Genomic DNA, 13,900 nt, shown 5'->3' on the forward strand with positions numbered 1-13,900 from the left:
CACCCCGGCCGCCGACCCCCTCGCTGCCAGGGCGGCGAATCTGTTTAGCCGGGCGGCTGTAGCAGGCCGGCCCCACTCCTCCTCGCCTGGCCTCGCCTCCCGGCTCCTTCCATTCCCATCCTTCCCTCAGCGGCGGCGCTATCTCAGGCGCCCATTTCCGTGCGGCTGGCCACCTTCTCCCCGCGCGGAGTGTCTGAGGGCCGCTGGCTGCTCCGAGCCGCTTGGCTCCTTCCCTTAGTAACAGCTTTTACATTCTGCCTCAATTCCTCCTCAATCTAAATCACACACACATACACAGATACTACTTTTTTTTTTTTTTTTTTTATCCCCTCCCTCCTTCCTCGGGACTTAATCTCTAACCTCCCCCCCCTCTCCCCACCCTCCCCCTCCCCCCGGCCCCTGGCTCGGATATAATTGAATATCACAGCACTACGCGCTGCTTATTTTTTTTTCTTCCTCCTGTGTGTGTGGTGGTGTTTTTGGGTTGGTTTTTTTTCCCCTCCCCCCTTCCCCCCCCCCCCCCCCCGCTCTTGGTGTGGACACCTCAGCTAAAAAAATATATACATTACCGATACACGTACGTGTGTACACACGTACATACACACAGCGGCAGAGATGTGTATGTATATATATATGGCTGTATAAAAAAAAAAAAACAGGAGGAGAGACAAACAAGGGTGAATTGCTCGTACCTCCGTTCCCAAGGAGGGGGGGAGCCGCCGCTCCGCCGCCGCTCACAAGGTAAGCAGCGGGGCTGCCCACCGCCGACCCCCGCGGGCCGGGAGCGGGCGGGAGGGGGCCGCGGGAGAGGGCCGCGGCCGGGCCGGGAAATGGGGGGCAGGCGCCCTGTTTGTCGCTGTGGCGGCTGGAGGCGGGCGGGGGATGGGCGCTCCCTAACGCCCGCCGCGGCCCCTGCCCCCCCCCCCCCCCCGCCCCCTCTCCTTTATCAGTGCTGTGGGGTGCGGGGGGAGCTCCCCGGGGCTCGGTTTTGGGGAGTATGTTGGGGTTTTTTTTAAGCAAACGGCACCCCCTCTTCCCCTCCCCCTCTCCGCGCCGCTGGCCTCCCCTCCCCCATCCCGCTTCATTTTTGTTACAGGATTTAACGGGGGGGACACACCGGCCCGGGCAGCGAATGGCACATGGGAGCCATGGCGAGCGGCCTATTTTTAGCCAGATTTGTGTGGAAATGCACCTTCCCCTCCCCCTCCCCGCATATTTACTTATGGGGGGGGAGGGGAAGGGGAGGAAAAGCGGGGTGGGGGCCCGGCCGTTCCTGCGGGGGCTGGCGGAAAGAGGCGACCCAGACCGTGCCCGATGTCTCTGTGTGTGGCCTCCCCAGGGGTGAAGCAGCCAAGTTATTGATCAGTTTCACTTGAGAAGTTCAGGGTGGAACGTGAGATACCCCGTGGTGGTGGCAGGGAGTAGGCCCGGATTGGGCACGAAAATCAGCTTGGGCACTTCACATAAGCTTGCTCTACTTGGGCTTACCCCTGTCCGGAACCCTGTGCAAATCGTGCATTGCATCTTCTAGGTAGGTTTGCTCAGTTGGGACAATGTATACATTTTCTTGGTAGGGGATATAGGTCCTGCAGTATGTGTCTTGTTATTGTTGCACCCCAGAAAGAGTTAAATATAGTGTTGTTCCAGGTGAATTTAATCTTTCATCACCGAATTTCCTTTTAAGGCAGCCTGACAGAATAAAAGTCTCCACTTGCTGGTCTTTTTACTTTATCCTCGAAAAGCAAACTTTGTTTGTGCTGTGTGGCAAAGGCTCGTTGCTGCAGGTGACACGTGAGTCTGGAGGAAAGTTTGGTTTGTAGGTCGCTGTGTAGGAAAGTGAAGTTCTCTGGTGAAGTTTTTACTACTCTCCAGTGTGCTCAACTTCCTTGCTTTCCTGTCTGTGTAAATCAAATCCCTCGCTGATTTATCGGGGGGGAGAGGGGATCACAAAACATATTACTTCTTTATTGTTAAAGCATGAGAAGCATGATCAGGAAAACCAAGTCTTTGTTGTGCAGAAAAACCCCACCAGTTATTCTGGACTGTCTTTGCTATCTGGTACTAAATAAATATCTGAGCACACTGAGCATGCTAGCAAGGTCCTTTGGTATCGACAGTCTCTAGCCTTTGGGTGTTCACGGGGGAAGTGGTGCCCCTTTGAGAGCGAGGTCACCATTTGCAAAGTTGATGTTTGGATTTTGAGTTGTACGTCAGCTTGCGGTAGCATAGGGCAGTTGTGGGGCCTCGTCTTACTCCAAGCAACCTGAAGGCTGGTTTGTGTGAGGCTCACGCTGGATTTGGGGCCTTCCTTGGGGCATCTGTGTATTAACTGTCTTTTCAGAATATATTTCAACTGAGGACTGATCCTGCAAACTTTTATGTGTCCTTGGATTTCAGCAAGTGGATATGTATTAGTGGATGAGCTGTGGAAGGGTTTTTTTCCTCTTAGTCATAGAAATAGAAGGCCGTACTGTTTTGATGATAGCACTTAGGGTGCAGGTGGTGCCCTGTAAATGATCACAGCAAACTTTCTGTGGTTTTTCTATAGTGATTTTTTTCCCCTTTGCTTTTGGTTAAGATCTAGCAGAATAGCTATGTGGTGTATTATTTACCTAAGATCACCTGAGCCTGTGCACCGTTGGTCTGAAGTTTTCTTAGGGGAAGGTGGATTCGTCTCCGTGAGAACAGGGTTCATGTGGTACTGTGTCTTGAGAACTTGGTGGCATGCCTCCCAAACTGTTATGGAGAACACCTGGGAAATACTTAGTTCTCACTGCACGAGGAAAGGGGAAGGAAATGTAATTTGAATGTATGAAAGGAGTTGGGGGTTGGCTTTTGGGCTTTTAAGTTATTTTTTTGTAAGACCAGGCAAGAGTTTATGATTTTTGTTCATTTAAACTTCCACAGCTGTAATGCATGTGTGAAGTGTAAACAATGCAATAATTACTGGAGATTCTGTTGCTTAAGCTCTTTTCCTCTTCAAACAGGTAGTTACGACTTCTTTTTTTCTCTGTGAGGGTTGTTTTTTCTTTTTTTTTTTTTTTTTTTTCTTAATATGAATACTTCTTTCAGTTTTACTCTATATATGGTAATTATTGATGTTCGTGTAATGCTTTGAAGTTGTCAGGCATGGTACAAGCACTAAGCACCCAGCAGCAGTACGTCATAGTCATTTTCCCATCATGAGTTTGATGCTAAAAAGTGCTACAGCCCTAAGCATAAAGAAGCTCTGGATGGATTAGGGGAAATGGTCAAAATTGCTGAGAATGTTGTTTTCAGGTAATATTTTTAGTTAGGAAGAACAAATCTGAATAATGTAAAGCAAACTGAGTTATCTTGCCAACTCAATTTTGGTTCTGGAATTTAATTTAACATGAACTTCACATTTGAGTCAGAATGTGTTTGCTGTTATAAATTTTGTAGTGGCAGTAAAGACCCACATCCTACAAGCATGTAGTTGTGCAGAAGTCAGGAAGTTCTGTGAAGAAACACACACAACTTTGTGAACATCAGCCGTCTAATTCAGTTGAATAAGCTCTGCAGATGTCTGAAGTTGCTCACTGAAGTTAAGTGTGTTTTGTATTAGTGGTGGGCAATAAGATGTGACTCTTTCATGACACTGATACTTTTTTTTTTTTTTTTTTTTTATCACAGCACTGTTTAGTGTTTTGGGGAAAGCTGTGGCAGTGGCAGGCATGGCACCTTTTGGGATCCCTTTCACTCACTAATCCTGTTCCCTCTTCTCATCTGCAGCCCTAGGAGATAACCACCACCCTCCAGTTTTTGCTTGCTTTGCCTGTCTCTTCCATTCCTCCCATAGCTGCTCAGGATGGTGGTGCCCGTGTGAATTCTGACACCTTGCTGGAATGGACATTACTGGCAAGCAGAGGAGAGACAGACAAAACCCTGCCACCAGCTCTTCCCCTTCTGAACTGGGATAGGCAGGTCATAAAGTGGTCCAGTCTGCTTTGAAGAGGAGGGCGAGAATAGGGTGTACTACAGGAGTGTGTTTTGTCAGTACTGTAATATTGTGATACTGAATTGTATCATACTGAAATACAACTAATTTCTAATCTAATTTCTGTTGTTTATATTGAGAATTGTGATACTGTTATGTGTACTGACCATCCTTGGGGTCTCTGTGTGTGTTTCTGCATGTGTACGCATGCAAAGTACAGGGTGTAACAATGACTATATTTAAAGCCCTAAACATCAGCTCATGCAAGTAGATGCAGGTTGGGAAAGAAGTGAAAGTGTGTGCACACACTCTATAATTATACATGTTTGGTTCTTACAAAAAGTGGCTGCTGCGAGAATATACTCATTGCATGCTCATTTTAAAATATAAGTGTTTGTGCTAGAGGAAGAAGTGTCATAAGTTGTTCATTAGGAACTATGGTTGATACCTCTTTTCAGTGTTTTTTGAGTTGCACTGTAGCATTGTTGTAGTTCCTTCAGATTAACAGGTGATGAAGAAACTGTTCCTATTTGCCTGCTACTGATTAAGCTACCCTGTCCCAAATACATGCATCTTTCTAAGCACTGCAGCGTGAAGTTAGATGGCCTTAATTTCTTTAAAGTAGCTTAACGGAAAGGGTGACTTTACTGGAAAAATGTTCATCCAGTGATCTCAAGGAGAGTAGATGGAGACTGCTTTATTCGTTTCATAATTGGTTTCCTCCGAGATAAAGTATGACAATGAAATGAGGAATAAGAAATATCGTTTGATATGAGATTGAATTAGCTAACTTGAGGTAAGAAATGGCGAAGATGAGGCAGCACAGCTGTCACTTCGTGAGAGTTGATAGGTTGAGTGAAAAAGTACTGAAGTCTAGTATAGAAATCACTCTGCCAGTTTGTGTGAAAACTGTGAACTACTTCTCATTAGGGTTCTATCTTGTGGTATGTAATCCAAGATGAGAAGGCTCTTTTCTTCCTTCTCATAATGAAAACAAGGCTGAATTTGTTTATACAAAAATTCCCTGGAGTCTTTGTGGCTGTGTTTGAGCTCAAGGTGAGTTTTTCTTTGGTTGGTTCTAAAGGATCTATAGAACCATACGTAGCTCTAAAATGCGGATTTTTCATACTTTACCACATAGCTTTTTGTGACATCCTTTTGATTCTCCTTTTTATATTGATACAGAGCCTTAAAAAAAATTCTTCCTGGAAAAGAAGTAAGTGGTCGCTGAGCTGGAGGATGCGTAGCCACAGGGGAAAATGCAGGCACCAGTTGGGCGCATAGGATCTAGCTGGCTTGGTTAGCCAAGGAATGAAATTGATGGTGTTGCAGCTTACCCTGCTCTCTTGCTTTCTTGGATGGGCTGGTTGCTAGAAAGACTTCTGAGAGTGTTTTCTCACCTGTAGAAACAATAAGAAAAAATCTTGGTGAATTGATGTAGCTATCTGAAAAACCTGCTGGAAGAACCTCTGAAGTGATGATGAGGAGTTATACAGAATTGTTTCGGCCATGTACATGTCATCTTTTAAAGAGGCCCCTCTTTGTCTTTGAATGTAAGTATATATAGTGTTATTCAGCGCTACATAGAGATGCTGAGGTTGTTCTAATCAACTTAGCTTTTTTCAGGATGAGTAACGCAAGCAGACTGGGTGTCAGCTTGGTTGCACTGGAGCTGGTTCGTGATCGGCCACGTGTAAGCGCATGTGGCCCATCGTTCTGCTGTGTGACCCTGCACAGATCCGAGAGAGCGGGGCAGCATGGTGTGGTGGGAGTGGATAGCAGGCCCTTGGACTTGTTCTCTAGTTCTGCTTGGTGCAAATATGACTCTTCTGAAAAGTATAAATGGGCACCTACATCTATCAAGTAAGATACTATTAGTCAGATTTTCAAAGATGCTGGGCCCCCACAGTTGCATGTGAAGTTGGCAGTGTGTGTGTGCTTACCATTTCTAAAAATCAGGGCTTGTATGTGGCTTGCTGCTGTTGCAAACTCCTGTGCGGGTGTGGTATTAGTAAAAGGCTATGTTGTGTACTCTGCCTTGTGTTTATTGTTGTAAGTCTCCATGTTGCAAAGGAGCAATCTTGTTTATTAGTAATGTCTAGCAGTAAAAATTCAGAATCATGTGGGGAAAAAAGTTATGTGTTTTTATGTTTATTTATGTTAGGTTTTTTTTTGTTTTTTTTTTTTTTTTTTTGTTTTTTTTTTTTTAAAAATCTGAGATTCGTTTCAAGCTCTGTTCAGTGTAAGTGTTTATTACAGAGACACTCTCTACAACCATGTGCCATATGCAGACATCCTGAGAGTTATATCAGTTTACTGAAGGTGCATTACTAGAAATTCTAACTGGTATGGTGTGAGTAGAAGGCCTTCCCTTCCCCTTCAGCAGGGCAGTAGTTTTGCCAAGGTGACAAGGCAGGCAAGCAGCTGTCTCTGCCCCTAAGGTTAGTGCTCCTTTTAACCCATTGGTGGTTTGGGGAATGATTCATTCGCTTCCCCAGCTGCATGCAGACCTCCCACTGAACCCCACTGACAGCAGGGTGATGGCAGATTTCTGTGAATTAGCACTGTGAAAGCGACTCTGGAAACTTCTGTATGCAGCTATGTGCCTGCTCGTGGTGGCTGGAGAGCATGCAGAAAAGATCTCTGTACAGCCTATTTGTGGAGCATTTTCCCACGGTTATGAGTTAAGGGTCAAATATTTACTGTTTGTGAAAATGTGGTGCTAAATACTGTGCCCAGTTCCAAACCCACAAATTGCCAAGGTCTAGAGCCCTGAATATAACTTATCCTAAAAGTTGCATCCATTTGGCATTAACAGTGTAAAAAGTTGAAGCTCTTCACACAGGTGACCTGTCACAGGCAAATTCTGAGCTGGGAATTCACCTGCTTGTAAGCCCATGCTAGGTGAATTTCAGTCCGCTGATGGTTCCCTAAAAGTACCAGGCAAAGAAGACACAGTTGGAGGTCCTGGAAGAAGTTGTCCAGGCTGGCTTGAGAAGAGGAGTAACAAGTTTTATAGTTCTTTTGTGTGTTTTGGCCAGGCTGATTAATGTTCGAGTGTCAGCATGACTTCTGAAAATACATTTTTGCTTTGTAAAAATAGCAATAAAAAAATTGAAATATTTTTCATGTACCACTGGTACTGGTCTTAGCTTACAGTCCTGTCGGAACAAATGCGAATTTTCGCCATTAGTTGCAACATTTGGGGAGAGTGTTAAGTGTGGCTGAAAATTTTACCTTAAAATACCAGTTGATCTTAATAGAGATGAGTCTGTCTCTTGACCCTCCCCTCCTGCTTCTAGGTCTGTTTAGCTCACAGAAATGATGAGAGATTTTCCTCTTTTAGTTTATGTCTAAATTTGTGGGGAAAAGTAATTTTGATATTGCACAGACCTGAGGGGGAAATAATAAGAGATCTGGGTCAAAAAAGTGGGACATGTGAGATTTAGAGGCTTTTGAATTGTATTTTTTTGTCTCATATTAGGTTAAAGGAAGTGCTGGTGCTTTCATTTTGGCAATATGTGCCTCAGTGTGCAGTGTTCTGTAAAGGGAAGACAACTGATAAACAATGAATCACAGCTAATTTTTGTATGGATGTCAACATTCTTCTCTAGTTCAGAAATTTTTGCTTGGATATTAACACAAAAACATGCATTCCTAAATACAGACTGTTAGTGATAAATTTTAATTAGGAAGTGCTTTGTAAAAAATATGGATTTCTGCCATGATGATATTTGTGAATCTGTAACATTTACTTTGGGGTTACATTTGTTCAGATTTAATACTTTTTAAGGTACTTTCAAAGCAAAGTTAGCACAAATATGGATGGAGGAAAATGAGGAACAGTGTTGTCAAACCATCTATTAGTGTCGTCATGCAATAAATTGTGCTAGAAACATACCTTGTGTAGCGATGGATTAGCTGGTTCCCACAGCTAACGCAGCAGATCTGGGGTTTAGAAAGGTGGGGTCCGTACCTTGTATAGTGTGAATGTTTTGCTGATGCAGCTGTGGTGCCTGATTTTTCACTTTATTTCAAGTGCACAACTGAATTTCACTATCTGGTGTATCCTGTTTAGACTGTGAATTTCTAGCACTGTGTAAGATGAAAAAAGTCAGGAGTATGAAACTTCAATATGTTGAATTGCGATAAAATTTAAACCAAAATACAATGAAACAGCCTACTAAGCAGTTTTGGTGAGCTTAATCTGATGGCAAGAACGGATATCTAAATGTAGCTGATTAATAGAAACCAACTTCTTTTTTTCCCCAACAGCTTTCACCATTATAGAAAATATTTGTCACAGCTATTTGAGTTGTTAGGAAAATGCTTTGTATTTTTATGACTGTCTTCCAGGGCAGATTCTGAATGGCCTTTGATTACATTAGAAATATCAATGTGTTTATCTTACTGTTGGCAAAGTCCATGTTAGTTGCTTCCTCTACTGTCTACACATGCAAAGTTATTTTGATGTGGATTGTTTATTTCCAGTTCATCAAGGCCCTTTGTAAAATTCTTTCTTGCAGAACATATAGTAAACACTAAATACATTAGAAAGTAAGTTCTGAAAGTCTGTTCCATTGAAAACAAACAAGAAGCTTCCTTGGCCATTTGGTCGTCCCATTGAAATGTCTGGGCACCACAGCCCTCCTTACTTCCTGGTAAAATAGATGGGCATTGCTTATGTCTTAAAAATACCGCTCTGCTTTCTGTGTGGTTCTGTGGGCTGGTTGTGGAAGCACCAAGCTGAGTATTAGTCACTCTCCTCATGGTCCTGGTGTCTGGGACACAGCTGGGGTCCTGTGTTAGGGAGATACTGGTTGCTTGTATGTACTGGGCACAACACTGGACTTTTAAAGATCCCACGTGTATTGACAGAAATGCTAAGAAGAATTACAAAAAAATAAGGGATGGAAACTTTCAGAGGTAGCCAGGGAAAACACTTCTGATATGTTTTGACTCGCTCTTTGACTCTCTGGATGACTTCATCTGAGTGACTCGGAGAGCATGTGAAATGCAGCATCAGAATCCGGCTAAGAGAGTGTCCATTATGTAGCCTGAGGTTCTCTGGTGTGCCAGCAGCAAGGCTTGTGTACTCTGGATATTGCTGAAGAGCTCCAGGAAGCTGCAGCTGATGGTGTTCAAATATATGAAATCTTATTTGCGTGCTTAATGTGCCTCCCACTCTCTCAGCTGTGGTTTGTAACTACCCACTTGTGGAACAGAGTTTTTCAAGGTGAAAAGAAAGAAATACACTGTTTTTAAAAAAAACTTGTTCAGTAATCAGGTTAGTCAGATTTCACTTGCATTAATATTCCTGTAAACGGTGGAAGTTTGGAACTGTAATATATTGCCATGTGTGTGTTGCTGCCTACTTTTATTTGTTAGTCTGGTGCTGTTGGTCCTGCTACTGTTCTGTGTGATTGAAATAACCCCCTCAGCCTCCCCTGTGTAATTAAAAGACAAATAGTGCGACTGTACTTTTTTTTTTTTTAAAAATCAGTCCCTTCTGATGGTCAGTATGGTCATGCCCTCTCCTCTGCTTGGCTCTGTTCCCTTCTCCATGCTGTGGCACAAATATGGCAAATTAATATACTATACAGAAGTGTTTTGTCTCAGGCCTGACTGTTTGCATCATTTTATTATTATCCCTTCCTAAGGGTTTATTTGATTTTTCTAATCTCCTCCACCCCCTTTTTTTTTTTTCCTGGGGTTTCTGTCTTCTCACTGTCATTTTGAACTTGCCCTCTGTTCTTTCACCAGTTCTTTAAACCAAATTGGTGCCTTTTTGTTTCTGTTCTGTGTTGTCTCTGCTTTCTTCCCATTTCTACTAACTTTAGTTAAGTTTACATACACAACTTGATCCTATGTAGCTCTCTTGAACCAGAGAGTTTAGATGGGTTTGGATGGTGCAGCCCTGGTCTGTGGCGGAACAAAACCTGCCAGACTGCTGAGGAAGTCTCATTTTTCAGGCTCTGCTGCTGGCAGTGAGTGGGACACCAGAGGTGAGCAAGTGGCCTGCCTGCGGGCAGAGGGGTAGCTGGGACAGGCATGCAGGGCAGGAAACAGAGAGGACAAGTTTTGACAGTGCCTGTACTTGATAAAAATAGTCTGGCTTTAGGCGTGAGACATTGATCCATCCAACTGATGAAATCAGAGGGAGGCTTTGGGAGGGAGTTGGTGTGTTTGGTACAAATGCAAACAGCTGAGGAAGTCTGAGTGAAAACCTCAGCGCGGTGTGAAGTTAGCTTTGGGCCTTTTAAAAGAAGGGATTTTTATGAAATACGTTTTTATTGACATTGGGACTTAAAATGAGCAAAACCAAAGTCAGTGGTCATGAAATCAGTGGCAGCCTTATCTTATTGTTTTTATTATGGGTAGTGTTGACAAGTCACATGCCCCATTGTTCTGGGTGAACAAACACCGCTTTGAGACTGCGAGCTGGTATGTGTGCACAGACGCCTTTGTCCTGCACTGCACAGATGAGCGTGTGGAATTATGACTTCAGGATTGAAAGATTGTCTTTAAGGAGTTTGCTTCTAGAAACTACATAATAAGTGAACTACTCTTGCTTGATGTTTAAGCATCATTTTTATTTGGTGTTTTGTTGTCCATAACCTAAAATAATAAGTGGAAGAGGTTAATGCATCCTAAACTGTCTCCTACCTTGTTGCTGAGAGAAACCTAGGAGTAGCAGGCTAGTGTTCTGGCTTTGAAATAGATATGCTTGGGATGGAGAGAAGGCAAGATGTGCTTTTGAGAAAGTCAGTAAAAGATTTTTGCTTGAAAGTCTTTTAAACGCAAGTCCTTTACTGCAAAACTGTTGACACTGGAGACGATAATAGTGAACCTTATTTCAACTGAAGTCGTGGTTTTGTGAATCACCTCTAGATTACTCTTGCTGTTTATAAATCCCTGTAATCAGGATATGTGTAGCGTAACTAAGATGGATGCAGTAGAGACTGGCTGCAGGAGCAAACTTGGCACGTGGAGGCTGTGGATGTAGTCATCCAGCCGTGTCTTGTGGAGAATCCCATTGAAATTGCTGAGAGTTTTGCCTAAGGAAGAACGGAAAGATTAGTCTTCCTGGCCTACAGTGATTTTATTATGTTATTGTTTTTAGCACGTCTTAATAATGCTAATACAGCTCATTGTCTGGTTCAGTATTTTAATTCTTAGAATAAGCTTTTCTCTTTTGTCAACTCATGGTCTTGCTTCTTCCTCTTTGGAAACTGGTGTTTGCAGTGTGTTTTATAGCAGTACAAGAGCATTTACCAAAACAGTTGCATTTTCAGAACTCCATAGCAGGTATTACCAGGATGCTTTCATACGTAGTGGTGCTAAAGCTGGTAGAAATTTTCAAGCTTGTAGCAATTGTCCTAGTATTCTTGACTGCATGTCGATAATGTCAGCTGTGTGTCTGTCTGCCCTTTGGTATTAGAAGACTTCCCCAGTTTCGGTGGCTTAGAGGCAATCTGTAAAATACTGCTTTAGTTCCAATACAGAATGAATGACAAGCTTTTGGCGTGCTATTGTGGGTACTATGCAGTAACAGAATATATCCTGTGGGTTACTGTTCAAGGTTTTCAGACTTCTTTTTTGAGCATGGTTGCAGTTTGTCTACACAGTCCCTTCACAGGGACTGCTTGAGTAGAGGGAATTATGGAGTTACTTTTTGGTTATAAGTTCTCACTCTAAATTTTCAGATGCTTGTCTAGATCTGTAGTGGATTCCCAGAGATACAGAGATACCTCTGCTCCCCACACTCACAGTTTTGCTTTTCTGGGTTCACCTAATGTACCTTTATGTATCAGATAACCGTATTTACTTCATTTTTAGTTTACATCACTGAATATTTTCTGTCCACATAACGATTAGGACAGAAAGTTGGTGTCAGGATTATCTGCTATTTCTGCCACTGTGTGACCTTAGCAAATGGATTAGCAAATTTACCCATGCACCAGTAATTTAATACTTAGCAGGAGTTTTTTCAGACCACTTCATTGCTTTGAGATATTCTGGTGAAAGGCTGTGTAGCAGTGTGAAGTGGCTTTTGGCTTAGTTCTCAGCATCTGCTTGCTGAAGAGCTTTTAGTTTAGGCAAGTGCTCGTTCTATTTTCATAGGTTTCTGCTCCTCTTCTAACTTTTTGTTGGACAAAACATGGTCCTTGACTTTGGAAATATTTTCTGATAGTACCTGCACATAATGAAGAAGGATGTTGAAATTGAGCTACTGTGTTCATAAAGTTAGGCATGTTTGTGTCCTTAGTAATGTGGAAATGCAACCTTACACGAAATTTTAAGATGCCTGCACTTTTTCTAGGCCCTGGCAGCTCTTTGGGGCAGGGAAAGGCTGAACTTTTTTCGGTGGAGCCACTTCAGGGATGGGTTTCTGCAGCTATGCAGGCTTGTCCCAGTGGTGGACGTGGGAGTTGGAGTGGTGGGACCCCTGAGTTGATCCTGCTGTCTGTGAAACAGAGACACAGCAAAAGGTACAGGTGGAATTCTGTGAACCAGTGTGTCTGGAAATAAAGTTTCTGTCATCTGCCATTGTTTATTGACTCCTCTGCCATGCTGATGCAGTGGTTTATTGGTCCTACAGACATCATCTCTGTGAGGATTGTGTTAAAACCCACTGCTGTTTTGTGGAGGGTATTAACATCTATTGGTTTTGCTGAACCAGTTTACACCATGACTCCACAAATGCTTGCATTGTTACCACAAAGATCGTGGTAAACTGTAGCTAATCCATAGGAATGAACCTACCTGCAGTAGGTAAGGGTGGGACATGAACTTCTTACATCATCTTTGCTGTCAGGCAAAATCTTTGCAGACTGCAATGGGCCAACTAATAGTTAAGTCAGTCTGACATGAGCCTTTCTGTATGTTGTGACTGTTACTGATACTGTCTTGACTGCTTGGGTTTTTCACAGTATCACAGTATCACAGTATGTTAGAGATTGGAAGGGACCTCAAGAGATCATCTAGTCCAATCCCCCTGCCAGAGCAGGAACACCTAGATAAGGTTACACAGGAATGTGTCCAGGCGGGTTTTGAATGTCTCCAGAGAAGGAGACTCCACAACCTCCCTGGGCAGCCTGTTCCAGTGTTCTGTCACCCTCACTGAGAAGAAGTTTCTTCTCAAGTTTAAGTGGAACCTCTTGTGTTCCAGTTTATACCCATTACCCCTTGTCTTATCATAGTTTGCCATTGAGAAGAGCCTGGCTCCATCCTCATGACACTCCCCCTTTATATATTTATATACACTAATAAGGTCCCCCCGCAGTCTCCTCTTCTCCAAACTAGAGAGACCCAGCTCCCTCAGCCTTTCCTCATAAGGGAGATGCTCCACTCCCTTAATCATCTTTGTCGCCCTGCGCTGGACTCTCTCCATGTAAAGTAGACATAAGTAGTGACATGGTCTTTGTTATGTGGTTACAATATCATCTGGGCAAGTCTTCCTTAATAACTTCCTAAATGATTCTTGTTTATAGATTTATAGTTAAGCAAATTTACAAGCTTGCATGAAATTGTTGTTTTGTTGTTCGTGGTTTTTTTTTTTTTTTTTTTTTTAATGTCCTTTCTGGGAACCAGTGGTATTTATCTTGTCATAGCTGTGTGCCTCAGGCAGATAGAGCATTGCAGGTGTTGTCAAGAGAAATGCTTATGCAAGATGCACAGTCCTAACTTAAGTTGTGTCTTTCTGGTGAGAGTTTTCCCTGGCAGAGTAGGTGCCTCCTAAAGCACATTGCAGTCCTGATGAGCACAGTTATGCTTGTCTTCCTGATGAACACATGCTTCTTGTTACATTGTCTTGTTTTCATATGCTGTTTGGATGTTTTTAGTCTGCTGGAAAATGAAATTTTAGGCAGTATTTTAACTTTGGGAAATCTCTTCAGTTTGGGAATAATACTTAAAAGTTGTGTATGCTTGGGTTTTGCC

At 43.0% G+C, this 13,900-nt stretch overlaps 1 protein-coding gene across 3 annotated transcripts in view; it reads left to right on the forward strand.

Annotated features, from left to right (window-relative positions):
* The first annotated feature begins 541 nt into the window (after positions 1 to 541).
* Positions 542 to 13,900, forward strand: part of TBL1XR1 (TBL1X/Y related 1) — a 113,799-nt gene continuing 100,440 nt past the window's right edge. For all 3 annotated transcript variants that reach the window (XM_080623078.1, XM_080623076.1, XM_080623077.1), the window contains exon 1: positions 542 to 741. The gene's annotated coding sequence lies outside the window, so the exon portion shown is untranslated. The remainder of the gene's footprint in view (positions 742 to 13,900) is intronic.

The sequence above is a fragment of the Psittacula echo genome (genome assembly GCF_963264785.1).
Source record: "Psittacula echo genome assembly, chromosome: 7".
In the NCBI taxonomy this organism is placed as follows: domain Eukaryota; kingdom Metazoa; phylum Chordata; class Aves; order Psittaciformes; family Psittacidae; genus Psittacula; species Psittacula echo.